The sequence below is a fragment of the Schistocerca serialis genome, chromosome 2, assembly GCF_023864345.2.
Source record: "Schistocerca serialis cubense isolate TAMUIC-IGC-003099 chromosome 2, iqSchSeri2.2, whole genome shotgun sequence".
Lineage (NCBI taxonomy): Eukaryota > Metazoa > Arthropoda > Insecta > Orthoptera > Acrididae > Schistocerca > Schistocerca serialis.
Window position 1 is genome coordinate 63,078,246 of NC_064639.1, and position 18,591 is coordinate 63,096,836.

General features: G+C 39.0%; 1 protein-coding gene across 1 annotated transcript in view; it reads right to left on the bottom strand.

Moving 5' to 3' along the window:
* The window catches only part of LOC126455728 (phospholipid-transporting ATPase ABCA3), a 526,358-nt gene that overhangs the window by 218,529 nt on the left and 289,238 nt on the right, over positions 1-18,591 (bottom strand). The window lies entirely within an intron of this gene.

Sequence of the window (18,591 nt, forward strand, 5' to 3'; positions counted from 1 at the left end):
CGCCTCTCTTCTCCAGTTGCATGGGAAAGTCTGACACATACATAAAGGACTCAGGACATTTCATTGAGAAGCTGAAGAAACTAAAACTTGCACCAAACAACATCCTGGTCAGCTTTGACATTATTTCTTTGTTTACCACAGTGCTACTCAGTGACTCTGGAGCACACTGGTTCCATTTTCCAACAAGACATCACCAAGCTCTTTCATGCATGTCTCAATATGAGATTTCACATGGAATTGCAACTTCTATGAAGAGCTGGAAGGCATCACCACGGGTAGCCCTCCTAGCCCAGCGATGGCCAAATTCTTCATGGAATATTTTGAAGCACAAGCACTGAACTTGGCACCCTGTAAACCTAAGGTGTCGTACAGATACGTCGTGATATCCTCACTGTGTGGAGCCACGGTGAGTAACAGCTCGGTAACATCCTAAGACACTTGTCCAGCTTCCATGCCAACATAAAATTTATCATAGAAGTAGAAAAGGAGAAAGAGCTACCATTTCTAGATGTGCTGGCCACAAGGGATGGTGAAAACCTGGGACACACCGTGTATCAAAAACAGAGAGACTGAGTCCGAAAAGAGGCACGATTAATGCTCTTAAAATGCGAGCCGTATTAATATGTGAACTGCAGCACCTCATATGCAAGATGCAACGCCTGAAAAGCATTATGGGGAGCAATGGGTACTCCACCAGTTATATAATAAATGTAACAGAGTCAAACACATGGTGAAATGAGACACTGGAACAAGAAATGTCAGTACAGCCATACATTCCCAGGACTGATGGACAGAATCAGCCATATATTGCACAAACAATGTGTAAAGACTATTTATAAACTGACAAAGAATTTCAAAGAGTGTTTCAGACTGGCAGAGGAGAAAAGGGAATATACCGCATCCAACCACATGCAGAAAAGTTTACACTAGAATGACTGGACGATCAATCGACACTGGGCTTACAGAACACAACATTTCAGTCTGTGACAGGTGGAGAAATCGGCCGTAGCAGAGCATGTACTGTGTGAGGCCGACCACATAGTAAAATTCACCAGCACAGAAGTTCTGATTCTACAGAAGTGCTATCACATCCACTTGTTCAGAGAAGCTACAAAAATACACAAATATGAGAACAGCTTCAACAAGAAAGAAGAAGCCTTAAAGTGAACAGATCCTGGATCCCTGTGCTGCAGCGAATGACCACTGCAGGTAGCAAGAACAGAACAGAACTGCACTGTAAATAACCACAGAAAAGCCTTTGGACATGTGTGCACCAGGTACATACAATCTGTGGCTGTCAGCCTGACTTCAGTCCACCACCACACCAGCAACTGAGTGTGAAGCTTTGACAATGCCAACCAACCGTGCTGGTGAAATGTCAGAAAAATCGTCAATCAAATGTCGGTCAAAGAACCCGAGGCAGTTTGTCAAACCAAATTTTGGCTAACTCTCATATTATGCTGACTTCGCCAGTGGTGTGTATAAAAATATAATGTTTTGTTTGGAGCGTCAGATGTGGACAGCAATTGGGCATTACAGGAGGAGCAGCAGCAGGGGTTCTTTCCAAAGCATCTGTTTTTCTACTAACATACAAATATATAAAATCGTCTAGAAACAAGTACCTTAATTATCAATCTGAGTAAATAGCACTAGCTATGGTCAGCTGTTAGTACACTTTTGAGTTGCTTCTCCTGACTGTTACAGAGTATAGTTTGGCTTGTTCCTCATCCCTGAACTTTCTCCTTCATGATGGGATTCACAGAATATGCTGCATCAATGAATGTGAAGCAATGTCATGGTAAATTCTGTATTGTTTCAATAAATCAGAAAAATATTGTGCAGATACTTTTAGACTTACTCATGTGTATCTATTCTATTTTAATCAAAACTGTTAGAGCCAGGTTAACTCAGGTCATTAATTTATAATAAGGTCTCTTATTCAACAACTCTCAAATAAAAAGCATCATTTTTTATGTTGGAATACAATATATTTGATGATGATGATGCTGATGATGAAGTCCCATACTCCGTTACACAGCGTAGGGGACTTGCGGGAGACCCACACCGCCGTACTAAGCAAGGTGGTTTGCCATTGCATTCCTCCGACCGTAATGGGGATGAATGATGATAATGAGAACGACACAATAACACCCAGTCATCTCAAGGCAGGTGAAAATCCCTGACCCCACCTGGAATCGAACCTGGGACCCCGTGCTCGGGAAGCGAGAATGCTACCACGAGGTGTGGACACAATATATCTAAGGGAGATAATTACAGTAAAGCACTAAAGAAAATACAAGGAAAAAAGTAACAAAGCATAGCAACTGGATTCCTGAAGTAATACTGCTTCTTTAAGATTGTGGACGTTCACTGTTTACTAAATTTATAAGGCACTTTGGAGTGTTTATTAACAGCTGTTGACTGCTGTATTCAGTTTGTGCAGCAATGTTTTGACTGCTTGGGCAACGTCTGTTCTAGGCCTATTACTCCATACAACTATACCTAACACTGCCGCCTTAACATATCCTCATTAGTGCGATGTACAGACTCAGCCTTGCAACTCTTGTGATTATCTCAGTGGCCAACTAAGCTGTGCCCTGTTCTTCCTCAGCATTGAACTTCTTTCTTCCATGCAGATTTCTATAAGTGAATGGCTATAAAACAAACACTGCTTCTCTACTTAAATAATATGTAGACTAGTTCCAAATAACTCTGTATATTGTCGCAAACTTTCATGAATGGTTTTACATTATATGAGAAGTTATTTTTCCCAGAACAAAACTAATATTACTGTCTCGAAGACCTTTCATTAACGTTCTGCGAACTGTGTAACAACAATCACTTATATACATCATATTCATCTTCCTTTGGGCCACAAATCTTCCATGGTACCAGAGCTCCTGCATTCCTCCTTGCTCCAAATACATTACAAATACTCTCCAGCAAATAGACTCTGCATCTGTTGAGTAATACTTTCCCACAGTATATGGGCCAAAGTTTACAAACTAATTGCAATCACCCACATCTTTACCTGAGCTCTATATTTGATGTATGTGATACATGCCCTTCCATGATTGGCATAGATCACCACATATCCCTTCACTAAGAGAAAAGATGTCATGATCATACACCTAACAATCAACCAGTACAAACATACATATCCTCTACTTATAATTTTCATTAATTACATTGTCTTACATTTGATAGCTCCTCTCCTTTGGCTAACAAAGTGAAATAGAGTGAACCATAATTACACTGCTTTCTTTCAGAGCACTTTCAGCTCTTTAACCATTAATTCCCTTACACTGTATTCTCACCTTTGGAGGAAGTGTTATACACAATTCTAAGATCAAACATCAGGTTATGCAGAGAATCAAATACTCGTGGTAAACTTCAGAGTAGCTACTTTCTACTTTCTAAATTTATTATCTAATTTGGAGCAGATGCTCCTTTAAGCAGGGTCCTTACCCTCTTCTTCATGAATATAAGCACTTCTCCCATTTTGAAGGCTATCTTTCTGGGGATTCAGTGATCTTTTTCCTCCTATTTCATAGGCCTGGTCAGTGTGATGTACCTCTTCTGTCCTCTAAAGTTATTGAGGATCTCCCTTCCATGGGTCCACCTGAACCTCGCATAAGCTCCCTTCTTTGGGGATTACTTACCCATACAGTGGTTGGGGCATCCCTTATTTGGGTTCACCCGCACCTGGCATAAGCTCCCTTCTTTGGGGATTATTTACTCATAACTCCATATCTGAAGTAAGTCACCATTCTTCTCTACTACTTTATTGAGTACTTTAGTACTTCTCCCCTTCCGTTTCACCTAATCGTAAGACTACACCCACCAAGAAATGCCCGGGATCCCACCTGCTAAGATGTATCACCCTGGCACAAGAGGGAGAAGTTACTCGACATTCGAAACAGTACAGACTTGCCATGGTTTCCCCATCACAGAAACTGCAAAAATCCCTAACAAATCCCTTTGAAATGTAATGGAATAGCTCAAGTATATTCACGTAACCATCATCAATGATCAGTATAATTTTTGTGATAATTCACACACAAACCCAATCCTTGTTTCCATCATATGATAGTAAGTAAGCTTCCTCTTTAGTCAGTGATCTCATACTAATGGAATACTTAACAGCTGATTGAATAACAGTTAACCATATTTGTTTACACACTTTCACCTTTAAGAATGCTCTTTATTGTTACTGTGTTTTTTTACCAAGTTTAATTTAATGGTGTCATATACTGCTTCAACGTATCAATATTATATAATCTCATATTAATATTGTATAATCCCATTTCTGGATCAACCGAGAAAACTGTTTTGGGATGTGGTACATTTAAAACTTTGTAAGGACCGCTATATTAAGGGAAAAAACTTGTGTGTTTCTTTCTTCAAATTTGAGCTGTGGTGTATTTCCTTAATTAGTACCATATCACCCACATCGGAGATAGGTGTCATAGCTTTTCATTATATTTATGCATTTGTTTATCTGCTGCTCCTTGTAAATTTTATTTTACATCATCATCCAAGCTGTCTCTGTGTTTGTTATTATCATTGTCTGACCATTTAAACAATTTCAACAGTTGCTCACTCATGAATTTACCTTGAAGTATTTCGATGTGAGATAAACCAATAGATAAATGTGGAAGTTCATTAAGTATTACTTGGAACTCTGGTGTTTTATGTACCCAAGTTGAATGTCTGTCTCAACAGTACGTCCTACATAACCTACAGATTTCTTTCTTGATATATTCACAAGGGTTACTTTGTGAGTGGTATTTTGAGATAGCAATGTGTCTAACATTTCCCTATGCTAAGAAATCATTAAAGGCTTAACCCACAAATTGTGGACCATTGTCTGTCAACAATCTATGTGGCTTTCCCATCTCCGAGAAATATTCCCATAGACATCTAACCACCTTCTCTGTGTTGGCATGCTCAATAAGACAGAGTTCAAGAGTTCAAGGTATTTAGACCAATACTTCATTAGTACAAATATGTAAGGGAAGCCCTCCCCCTCCCCCTCATCTATTGATTGGTAAATGGTAAATAAGAAATCAGAAGCCGTGATGGAATGTAAGACTTTAGGTATTATCGGGTATAAATTACAAATTATCACTTGGTTGTTGTCTTTCATCTTTTGGGAAGTTCCACATGTACTTAGTACAGACAATAATTTTGTACTTATGTTCTTAAAGCAATAAAATCTCACCATATGTTGAACACATTTTCGTACGCCAAAGTGTCTATATCTTGGATAAACAAATGAAATAAAATCAAGTTCTACAATTTTGAAATACACAGGCTCCATTCAAGTATAACTTTCTTTACTCTCCAGAACAAAATGTGGTTTACCATAATCAGTTCTAACGTACCATTATCAATTGTCCCTACTCAGTCTAAGGTTTTCCACTTATCCTCGAAATATGGTTCGTCAGTGACGTCTTTCTTTATTCTTAAAGTTAGGTTCTTACTTCATTACTAGTATCGCATAATGATAAAAAAGTAATGTTGAAGCAAACTCCTGGATCATCCATTCTTACCAAATCATTCATGCCAAATGGCAAGCATGATAATGTGTCAGGAACTACATGCAAAAATAGTACCCAATGTATTAACCTGCTACGTAATAGTCAACTTTTCGTAAGGAAAGCAAGTGCTTGGTGGTCAGTATTTTTCATTCCCAAATTAGTTTGAAATTTTTTTATACTTCACACAATAGCAAGTAATTCTTAGCCCGGAAGTTTTAATTACTGAATTCTTTCTCTGTTGGCCTGTAGTTCAACTCACATTTGGTTAGAGCTTGTCTCACAAAATCTAGTGTATTATGTCCTCCCATTCTAATATCCCACTCTCTCTGAAACAACTCACATGCTATTCCATACTCCGAGGTGTCAGTACTTAACTTATAAAAGGTTTGTCCATCTTTGGGTGGTTTAAAATGGGTGTCTGTACTAGGGCTACTTTAATCTCACTAAAGGCCTTAGACTTAGGATTATTCACAGACTGACCTCAAAAACATTTCCTACAGAGTCCTGCTAGTCCCAGAAATGCTTTCAATTGTTTCATATTTTTAAGTTCTGAACATTACCCGGTCTAGATCTGCTTTTATTCCATTTATGCCTACCAAGTGATGAAGAAACTTAAGTTCTTCTCTCCCAAGAACTGACTTTGACAGTCTTATAGTGATGTTGTTGTTGTGGTCTTCAGTCTTGAGACTGGTTTGATGCAGCTCTCCATGCTACTCTATCCTGTGCAAGCTTCTTCATCTCCCAGTACCTACTGCAACTTACATCCTTCTGAATCTGCTTAGTGTATTGATCTCTTGGTCTCCCTCTACAATATTTACCCTCCACGCTTCCCTCCAATGCTAAATTTGTGATCCCTTGATGCCTCAAAACATGTCCTACCAACCAATCCCTTCTTCTAGTCAAGTTGTGCCACAAACTTCTCTTCTCCCCAATCCTATTCAATACCTCCTCATTAGTTATGTGATCTACCCACCTTATCTTCAGCATTCTTCTGTAGCACCACATTTCAAAAGCTTCTATTCTCTTCTTGTCCAAACTGGTTATCGTCCATGTTTCACTTCCATACATGGCTACACTCCATACAAATACTTTCAGAAACGACTTCCTGACACTTAAATCTATACTCGATGTTAACAAATTTCTCTTCTTCAGAAACGATTTCCTTGCCATTGCAAGTCTACAATTTATATCCTCTCTACTTTGACCATCATCAGTTATTTTACTCCCTAAATAGCAAAACTCCTTTACTACTTTAAGTGTCTCATTTCCTAATCTAATCCCCTCAGCATCACCCGATTTAATTTGACTACATTCCATTATCCTCGTTTTGCTTTTGTTGATGTTCATCTTATATCGTCCTTTCAAGACACTGTCCATTCCTTTCAACTGCTCTTCCAAGTCCTTTGTTGTCTCTGACAGAATTACAATGTCATCGGCGAACCTCAAAGTTCTTATAGTGATACCTGTAACATAAAACTTTTCTTATGTTCTAATCAGGAAATCATAAGGTTTTTCCCATGTCTTGGACACTAGGAGTATGTCGTCAACATAGATTATTAGTTCTTTCAATAAATCCTTATCCAGTGCAACATCCAACACTCTTATGAATGCCGAGTTTGAGATACTCTATGTGATCAAAAGTACCCGGACACCTGGCTGAAAATGACTTACAAGTTTGTGGTGCCCTCCATCAGTGATGCTGGAATTCAGTATGGTGCTGGCCCACCCTTAACCTTGATGACAACTTCCACTCTCGCAGAAATACATTCAGTCAGGTGTTGGAAGGTTTCTTTGGGAATGGCAGCCCACTCATCATGGAGTGCTGCACTGAGGATAGGTATCGATATCGGTCGGTGAGGCCTGGCACGAAGTCGGCATTCAGAAACATACCAAAAGTGTTCTATAGGATTCTGGTCAGGACTCTGTGCAGGCCAGTCCATTACAGGGATGTTATTGTCATGTAACCACTCCACCACAGGCCACACATTATGAACAGGTGCTTGATCGTACTGAGAGATGCAATTGCCATCCCCGAATTGCTCTTCAACAGTGGGAAGCAAGAAGGTGCTTAAAACATCGATGCAGGCCTGTGCTATGATAGTACCACACAAAACACAAGGGGTACAAGTCCCCTCCATGATAAACATGGCCGCCTCCGAATTTTACTGTTGGCACTACACACCCTGGCAGATGATGTTCACCGGGCACTTGCCATACCTCCACCCTCCCATCAGATCACCACATGGTGTACCGTGATTCATCGCTCCACACAACATTTTTCCACTGTTCAATTGTCCAATGTTTACACTCCTTACACCAAGCGAGGCGTCGTTTGGCATTTACTGGCATAATGTGTGGCTTATGAGCAGCCGCTCGACCGTGAAATCCAAGTTTTCTCACCTCCAGTCTAACTTCCACAGTACTTGCAATGGATCTTGATGCAGTATGGAATTCCTGTGTGATGGTCTGGATATATGTCTGCCTATTACACATTACACCCTCTTCAACTGTCGGCGGTCTCTGTCAGTCAACAGATGAGGTCAGCCAGTACACTTTTGTACTGTACATGTCCCTTCACTTTTCCATTTCACTATCACATTGGAAACAGTGGACCTATGGATGTTTAGGAGTGTGGAAATCTTACATACAGAAGCATGACACAAGCGACACCCAATCACTTCACCATGTTCAAAGCCCATGCATCCTGTGGAGTGCCCCATTCTGCTCTCTCACAATGTTTAATGACTACTGAGGTCGTTGATATGGAGTACCTGGCAGTAGGTATCAGCACAATGCACCTAATATGAAAACGTATGTTTTTGGGGGTGTCCGGATACTTTTGATCACATAGTGTATTTAATCCAAAGGGTAACGCTCTAAATTGGTATAATTTACCCTCATATAAAAAGCAGTAAATTTCCTTGAATTCTCATCAAATTTGACTTGTCAGTACCCATGCGTGAGATCCATCGAGCAAAAATAATTTGCCTGTTCAAACTTCATCAATATTTCATCTGTTCAGACTGGTCGATCTCTTTCAAATTCTATGCACGTATTTAGAGTATGTGCATCCAACATTAGAAGTACCCTCCTGCTGCTTTATGTACTACTAATAACTGGTTATTGCATATGCTAGAACTCCTTTCTATTCTGCCCACTTCTAACATTTTATTAATCTCCTCTTGTACGGCTGCTCATACACTTAGTGATACCGGATAGGGTTTACAGAAAAAAGGGGATTTATCTTTGATCTTAAATCTACAAACAAAGTTACCAAGTACTCCAAGTTTATCTGACAAAACTTTATTATAATTCATCAATATATGGTGTAGATCATTTTTCTGTAACTCAGTTTACAAATAAGATTCATAAGCTTTTGTCCTAATTAGTTTTTGCAGCATACATTGTGTATCCACAGTGTACTCTAAATCCATCATGGTGCTCGTTGCTACAAGGCGGATGTTAAATGTCTTGGTATTACAAGTAATCTTCCCACTAAATGGTATGCCTAATACTTGGTCTTGGTAAGTAAATGTTAATATCTGTACTAAAACATCCAGTATAACTTTAAATTTTATTAGCCAATCTGTACCTAGTAACAATCGCAAATTTACACTAGGCACTTCTAAGAATGTCTGCATAAGCATAAAATTGTTTAATTATATCAGTAACTGCACTTCATGTTTAATTTGTTTTGTTCCGTGTCCAGTTATTTCTACTAATATACCACAATAACCGGCAGTATTGGATACTCTGTCCTGCATTGTAATACTTCAGACAAAGACTCTGACACAACAGAAATTTCACTTCATGTATTTATGTACACACTCACTTCCTGATTGTCAATCATTCCCAAAACTACTTGTTTAGTAAACTTGATACCTGTTTCTTTGTCTTCTTCAGCAAGTAACGAATTTGGTAGTGATGTTACCTCACTACAGGCAACCAACTTTTTTCATACGGGACTACACTTGGACTGGTCCTGAATCATGACTTCTTGACAAGGCTGCCGATCATTTTCCATTACTATTGTTTGGATTTTCGAAAAAGGCTACACTATTCTAGCACCTTCTTTTAGGCCATTGTTTTGTAAATGTTTGTGTATCAATGCTTTGAACTCCCCATCTTTGTTGTTTAGATTTACTATTCTGACTTTTATGTATCTAACAATATTTAACCTTTCATTTTTTCTGGTATTTAGGGTTAAATTTACCTCTTTTCTGGCACATATCCTCATGACTGAGATTATTGCACTCGTTATTCATCTTATCTAGGTTTTCAACAAATGACAGCAATTCATTCATGGTAGACCAACCCCTATATAAAATTTACTTTCTTAGAAAGAATGGTAAACACCTTACCAATACCTTTGTTGGATGTATTTAGCCTATTGGGTTACCTAAATACTTAGATGTCATTTGATATACTTTTTGAAACTACTCCATGAACTGTTAAAATATTTTGGGTCTAATAAATATAGCACCAATATCTCATGTATTGTTTCAGACAAATATTTACACATGAATTTCTCCCCAAACTCATCCCATGAGGTAAATTCTTCCAAGTGGGTGTTTCCCCACTCAGCAGCATCCCCCAGAAAATAACACAAAATGAAACCTATCTTTCTAGCTCTCTTCCGACTTTTGTGGTAATGACCTGGAAAATATGTTGGATGTACTTCCTCATCTGGTTTAAACTTACTCATTGGTGTTGTTAACGACTTCCTCCCCAGAAAGCTGCCCATTTTCTAAAGTGCGTGAAATTTCCTGAAATTCCTGATCTAAAAATGCTTTGATTTTTTTCTCTGGTACAGGCTTAGACGAAGCACTCTTGAAATTCCTCAAACTAATTGCCCTGAATTTTGTTCATTTTCTCAAGGAAATTCTTATTTCGTAACACATATTGAAGAGATTCGTCTATATACTATGGGTACAAAATAGGCAAATAACCAACAGGTGATACATTTGATCTGTCTGTTTCTTGATCAGACCATGTTGGTAACTGGTAGATTGATACATCTGTTTTGACCTTTGAAGATACAGTAAGCTTGAACTCAAAGTGCTTATCGCATCTGAATATTGAGTCATCATCGTGTACGAGAATCCAATATATCATTGTGTACGTGAATCCAATATAATAAGATTTTGTATGTCCATCCTTTTGGCAGGAGGTCTTTAGGACAATGGCCATCTACTATTGTGACAAAATAAAACACCTACAGATGTCCTTATGATTTTATTTTGTTTTGTTGCAACCAGTTTCAACGCTTCAATGGACCATCTTCAGGCTGTTGTTGATGTGATACGGGTTGATATATATATATATATATATATATATATATATATATATATATATATATATATATATATATATATATATAAAAAACAAAGATGAGGTGACTTACCGAACGAAAGCGCTGGCAGGTCGATAGACACACAAACAAACACAAACATACACACAAAATTCAAGCTTTCGCAACAAACTGTTGCCTCATCAGGAAAGAGGGAAGGAGAGGGAAAGACGAAAGGATATGGGTTTTAAGGGAGAGGGTAAGGAGTCATTCCAATCCCGGGAGCGGAAAGACTTACCTTAGGGGGAAAAAAGGACGGGTATACACTCGCGCACACACACACACACACACACACACACACACACACACACACACACATATCCATCCACACATATACAGACACAAGCAGACATATTTAAAGACAAAGAGTTTGGGCAGAGATGTCAGTCGAGGCGGAAGTGCAGAGGCAAAGATGATGTTGAATGACAGGTGAGGTATGAGTGGCGGCAACTTGAAATTAGCGGAGATTGAAGCCTGGTGGGTAACGGGAAGAGAGGATATATTGAAGAGCAAGTTCCCATCTCCGGAGTTCGGATAGGTTGATGTTGGTGGGAAGTATCCAGATAACCCGGACGGTGTAACACTGTGCCAAGATGTGCTGGCTGTGCACCAAGGCATGTTTAGCCACAGGGTGATCCTCATTACCAACAAACACTGTCTGCCTGTGTCCATTCATGCGAATGGACAGTTTGTTGCTGGTCATTCCCACATAGAATGCATCACAGTGTAGGCAGGTCAGTTGGTGAATCACGTGGGTGCTTTCGCACGTGGCTCTGCCTTTGATCGTGTACACCTTCCGGGTTACAGGACTGGAGTAGGTGGTGGTGGGAGGGTGCATGGGACAGGTTTTGCATCGGGGGCGGTTACAAGGATAGGAGCCAGAGGGTAGGGAAGTTGGCTTGGGGATTTCATAGGGATGAACTAACAGGTTACGAAGGTTAGGTGGACGGCGGAAAGACACTCTTGGCGGAGTGGGGAGGATTTCATGAAGGATGGATCTCATTTCAGGACAGGATTTGAGGAAGTCGTATCCCTGCTGGAGAGCCACATTCAGAGTCTGGACAAGTCCGGGAAAGTATCCTGTCACAAGTGGGGCACTTTTGTGGTTCTTCTGTGGGGGATTATGGGTTTGAGGGGATGAGGAAATGGCTCTGGTTATTTGCTTCTGTACCAGGTCGGGAGGGTAGTTGCGGGATGCGAAAGCTGTTGTCAGGTTGTTGGTGTAATGATTCAGGGATTCCGGACTGGAGTAGATTCGTTTGCCATGAAGACCTAGGCTGTAGGGAAGGGACCGTTTGATGTGGAATGGGTGGCAGCTGTCATAATGGAGGTACTGTTGCTTGTTGGTGGGTTTGATGCGGACGGATGTGTGAAGTTGGCCATTGGACAGGTGGAGGTCAACGTCAAGGAAAGTGGCATGGGATTTGGAGTAGGACCAGGTGAATCTGATGGAACCAAAGGAGTTGAGGTTGGAGAGGAAATTCTGGAGTTCTTCTTCACTGTGAGTCCAGATCATGAAGATGTCATCAATAAATCTGTACCAAACTTTGGGTTGGCAGACTTGGGTAACCAAGAAGGCTTCCTCTAAGCGACCCATGAATAGGTTGGCGTACGAGGGGGCCATCCTGGTACCCATGGCTGTTCCCTTCAATTGTTGGTATGTCTGGCCTTCAAAAGTGAAGAAGAACTCCAGAATTTCCTCTCCAACCTCAACTCCAGTATAGGAAATTTGCTGATTGACCTCCAGTTCTCTCTTCCCATCTCCTCCTGTCCATCTTTACTCTAGCCGCTTGTCTTTATTACTCTCATCATTAAGAAAGCACTACTTCTGAGGACTACATCTTCCTCGAGTAATTCTATCAGCTGTACAATGATCTCATATACTGAAGGCAAGTACCGATTAATTCATCTGTGCTGTAAAATCCTGGAGCACATCTATGGGGCCTGGGAACTGGTCTAATAGCTGAAGTTGTCTGTACTGGGGCACACCCAGATTTGTCAGATTCGAGGGGAGTCTGCTGTACGGAGAAGTACTGCCGTCACCATTTGGAGGACAAACTGTGACTGCTTTGAAGGAGGCTGATGAGGCTGTGGTGCATTGCCAGGGGCCAGGCATTAGCCTGACAGCAGGACTTTTCCATCAATGTGCTGGCCCCAGGAGTACAGAGCAGATGTGGCAACTTGAGCCAGTGCTAGAGGCTGCAGTGGCTGGCGGCTGACAATTTGGGGGGAGGCACTGGCCTGTGTTGGGGCACCGGCTACACTCATTTTAGGCTTGGCATCACTCGCCTGGGTAGTCACTGCGGGCCACAGTTCAGAGACGACTGAGTTCGTCGGCAGATGGCGAGCAAGACATAATTGAAATGGTCTCAAAAGCGGAATGTCATTGGCCCGAGCAGCTTGTGGAGAATCACGACAGCCAATATGGGGCATGGCCGAGCTGTACCTTCACCCACTCTTGACAGTGGATGGTGCCTTCTCCTGGTCTTCAGAAGATGATGGCAGCCACAGCCAGAGAGGAGGGGTGTGAGAGATTAGCTACAACGGATACTGAGAGAAGCGAAGGTGGGCGGGGGTTACTTCCATATGTGCAAATATGGTGTAACCAATACAAGTTATGAAAACTATACTGCACGGTGTGGCCGTGAGTGCATAAGGCAGTGTTTTCTGTATTATGTTTTGTATTGACGTAAAGGTTGTGTCTCAGCCACTGTACAAAGTCACATGTTTTTGTGTGTTATGCTGCTGTCCATTGTTGGTATATTAGGTAGCTCTGGGTAGTCACGTTGTCCATAGTATTAGCTGAGTAGCTGGCAGAGGATTCTGGTAGTAGGGTGTAGATTGTGTTGTCGCATTTGGTCATGTAGCATACCGTGTTGTTACGATTGCCCACTTATAAATTTACTTTGAGCTGATGCAGTCATTTCTCTTCATATGCCCTGGGTCAGTGCCTGCTTGTATGACACCAGGACTAAATAAGATTATTGTTTGAAAATGTTGTATCTGCTTAGAATAAGTTTTGTTGTTGTTATTATTATTATTATTTCTTTCCTTTCACAGACGTTACGTCTGGTTAAAAATGGAAAGTGACGCGGACCTTGATCAAGCGTGACTTCCTTTTAACTGTACGGTATATGTTACATTGCATTTAGGAACTTTTGGGTAATTGAACATGTATCAATAATTACAGATTTCTGTAGTTGTATATATAAGTTTGGATGTAGCTGTATTGCATTGATGTACTGTTGGATATTGTGTGGTATGACTCCTGTAGTTCATAGTATAATTGGTATAATGTCAACTTTATCCTGATGCCACATGTCCTTGACTTCCTCAGCCAGTTGGATGTATTTTTCAATTTTTTCTCCTGTATATTTGTTGCATTGGGTATGGATATTTCCATTAGTTGTGTTAATTTCTTCTTTTTATTGGTGAGTATGATGTCAGGTTTGTTATGTGGTGTTGTTTTATCTGTTATAATGGTTCTGTTCCACTATAATTTGTATTCATCATTCTCCAGTACATTTTGTGGTGCATACTTGTATGTGGGAATGTGTTGTTTTATTAGTTTATGTTGTATGGCAAGTTGTTGATGTATTATTCTTGCTACATTGTCATGTCTTCTAGGGTATTCTGTATTTGCTAGTACTGTACATCTGCTTGTGATGTGATCTACTGTTTCTATTTGTTGTTTGCAAAGTCTGCATTTATCTGTTGTAGTATTGGGATCTTTAATAATATGCTTCCTGTAATATCTGGTGTTTATTGTTTGATCCTGTATTGCAATCATGAATCCTTCCGTCTCACTGTATATGTTGTCTTTTCTTAGCCATGTGTTGGATGCGTCTTGATCGATGTGTGGCTGTGTTAGATGATACGGGTGCTTGCCATGTAGTGTTTTCTTTTTCCAATTTACTTTCTTCGTATCTGTTGATGTTATGTGATCTAAAGGGTTGTAGAAGTGGTTATGAAATTGCAGTGGTATAGCCGATGTATTTATATGAGTGATTGCCTTGTGTATTTTGCTAGTTTCTGCTCGTTCTAGAAAGAATTTTCTTAAATTGTCTACCTGTCCATAATGTAGGTTTTTTATGTCGATAAATCCCCTTCCTCCTCCCTACCTGCTTAATGTGAATCTTTCTGTTGCTGAATGTATGTGATGTATTCTATATTTGTGGCATTGTGATCGTGTAAGTGTATTGAGTGCTTCTAGGTATGTGTTACTCCATTTCACTACTCCAAATGAGTAGGTCAAGATTGGTATAGCATAAGTATTTATAACTTTTGTCTTGTTTCTTGCTGTCAATTCTGTTTTCAGTATTTTTGTTAGTCTTTGTCTATATTTTTCTTTTAGTTCTTCTTTAATATTTGTATTATCTATTCCTATTTTTTGTCTGTATCCTAGATATTTATAGGTATCTGTTTTTCCCATTGCTTCTATGCAGTCGCTGTGGTTATTCAATAAGTAATCTTCTTGTTTAGTGTGTTTTCCCTTGACTATGCTATTTTTCTTACATTTGTCTGTTCCAAAAGCCATATTTACATCATTGCTGAATGCTTCTGTTATCTTTAGTAATTGATTGAGTTGTTGATTTGTTGCTGCCAGTAGTTTTAGATCATCCATGTATAGCAAATGTGTGATTTTGTGTGGGTATGTTCCAGTAATATTGTATCCATAATTTGTATTATTTAGCATGTTGGATAGTGGGTTTAGAGCAAGGCAGACCCAGAAAGAACTTAATGAGTCTCCTTGGTATATTCCATGCTTAATCTGTATTGGTTGTGATGTGATATTATTTGAATTTGTTTGGATATTAAGTGTGGTTTTCCAATTATTCATTACTATGTTTAGGAACTGTATCAATTTAGGATCTACTTTCTTTATTTCCAATATTTGTAGTAACCATGAGTGGGGCACACTATCAAAAGCTTTTTGGTAATCAATGTATGGGTAGTGTAGCGACCTTTGTTTAGTTTTAGCTTGATATGTCACCTCTGCATCTATTATCAGTTGCTCTTTACATCTTCGTGCTCCTTTCCAACAGCCTTTTTGTTCTTCATTTATAATTTTGTTCTGTGTTGTATGTGTCATTAATTTCTGTGTAATGACTGAAGTTAATATTTTTTATATTGTTGGTAGGCATGTTATGGGGCGATATTTAGGTGGGTTTGCTGTGTCTGCTTGATCTTTAGGTTTCAGATAAGTTATTCCATGTGTAAGTGTATCAGGGAATGTGTATGAGTCTCCAATGTAACTGTTAAATAATTTAGTTAGATGTGAATGTGTTGAGGTGAACTTCTTTAGCCAGAAATTTGCTATTTTATCTTTCCCAGGGGCTTTCCAATTATAAGTAGAATTAATTGCTTGGGTGACTTCAGGTTGCAAAATTATCACTTCAGGCATTTGTGGTATCATCTTGTATGTGTCTGTTTCTGCTTGTATCCACTGTGCATGCCTGTTATGCTGTACCGGGTTTGACCATATGATGCTCCAGAAGTGTTCCATGTCTGTTATGTTTGGTGGATTGTCTATTTTAATGTGTGTGTTATCTATTGTCTGGTAAAATTTCTTTTGGTTTGTGTTGAATTATTATTATTATTATTATCTTCACTTTCTCAGATGTTAAGTCCGGTTAAAAATGGAGTGACACGGACCTTGATCAAGCGTCACTTCCTATTAACTGTACGGTATGTGTTATATTGCATTTAGGAACTTTCGGGTAATTGAACATGTATCAATAATTACGGATTTCTGTAGTTGTATATATATGTTTGGATGTAGCTGTATTGCATTGATGTACTGGTGGATATTGTGTGGTATGACTCCTGTAGTTGATAGTATAATTGGTATGATGTCAACTTTATCCTGATGCCACGTGTCTTTGACTTCCTCAGCCAGTTGGATGTATTTTTCAATTTTTTCTCCTGTTTTCTTTTGTATATTTGTTGTATTGGGTATGGATATTTCGATTAGTTGTGTTAATTTCTTCTTTTTATTGGTGAGTATGATGTCAGGTTTGTTATTTGGCGTTGTTTTATCTGTTATAATGGTTCTGTTCCAGTATAATTTGTATTCATCATTCTCCAGTACATTTTGTGGTGTATACTTGTATGTAGGAACGTGTTGTTTTAAAAGTTTATGTTGTAAGGCAAGCTGTTGATGTATTAGTTTTGCGACATTGTCATGTCTTCTGGGGTATTCTGTATTTGCTAGTATTGTACATCCGCTTGTGATGTGATCTACTGTTTCTATTTGTTGTTTACAAAGTCTGCATTTATCCGTTGTGGTATTGGGATCTTTAATAATATGCTTGTTGTAATACCTGGTGTTTATTGTTTGATCCTGTATTGCAATCATGAATCCTTCTGTCTCGCTGTATATATTGCCTTTTCTTAGCCATGTGTTGGATGCGTCTTGATCGATGTGTGGCTGTGTTAGACGATACGGGTGCTTGCCATGAAGTGTTACTTTTTCCAATTTACTTTCTTCGTATCTGTTGATGTTATGTGATCTAAAGGGTTGTAGAAGTGGTTATGGAATTGCAGTGATGTAGCCGATGTATTTATATGAGTGATTGCCTTGTGTATTTTGCTAGTTTCTGCTCGTTCTAGAAAGAATTTTCTTAAATTGTCTACCTGTCCATAATGTAGGTTTTTTATGTCGATAAATCCCCTTCCTCCTTCCTTTCTGCTTAATGTGAATCTTTCTGTTGCTGAATGTATGTGATGTATTCTATATTTGTGGCATTGTGATCGTGTAAGTGTATTGAGTGCTTCTAGGTCTGTGTTACTCCATTTCACTACTCCAAATGAGTAGGTCAATATTGGTATGGCATAAGTATTTATAGCTTTTGTCTTGTTTCTTGCCGTCAATTCTGTTTTCAGTATTTTTGTTAGTCTTTGTCTATATTTTTCTTTTAGTTCTTCTTTAATATTTGTATTATCTATTCCTATTTTTTGTCTGTATCCTAGATATTTATAGGCATCCGTTTTTTCCATCGCTTCTATGCAGTCGCTGTGATTATCCGATATGTAATCTTCTTGTTTAGTGTGTTTTCCCTTGACTATGCTATTTTTCTTACATTTGTCTGTTCCAAAAGCCATACTTATATCATTGCTGAATCCTTCTGTCATCTTTAGTAATTGGTTGATTTGTTGATTTGTTGCTACCAGTAGTTTTAGATCATCCATGTATAGCAAATGTGTGATTTTGTGTGGGTATGTTCCAGTAATATTGTATCCATAATTTGTATTATTTAGCATGTTGGATAGTGGGTTCAGAGCAAGGCAGAACCAGAAAGGACTTAATGAGTCTCCTTGGTATATCCCATGCTTAATCTGTATTGGCTGTGATGTGATATTATTTGAATTTGTTTGGATATTAAGTGTGGTTTTCCAATTTTTCATTACTATGTTTAGCAACTGTATCAATTTAGGATCTACTTTTTATACTTCCAATATTTGTAGTAACCATGAGTGGGGTACACTATCAAAAGCTTTTTGGTAATCAATGTATGCGTAGTGTATGCGACCTTTGTTTAGTTTTAGCTTGATATGTCACCTCTGCATCTATTATCAGTTGCTCTTTACATCCTCGTGCTCCTTTGCAACAGCCTTTTTGTTCTTCATTTATAATTTTGTTCTGTGTTGTATGTGTCATTAATTTCTGTTTAATGACTGAAGTTAATATTTTGTATA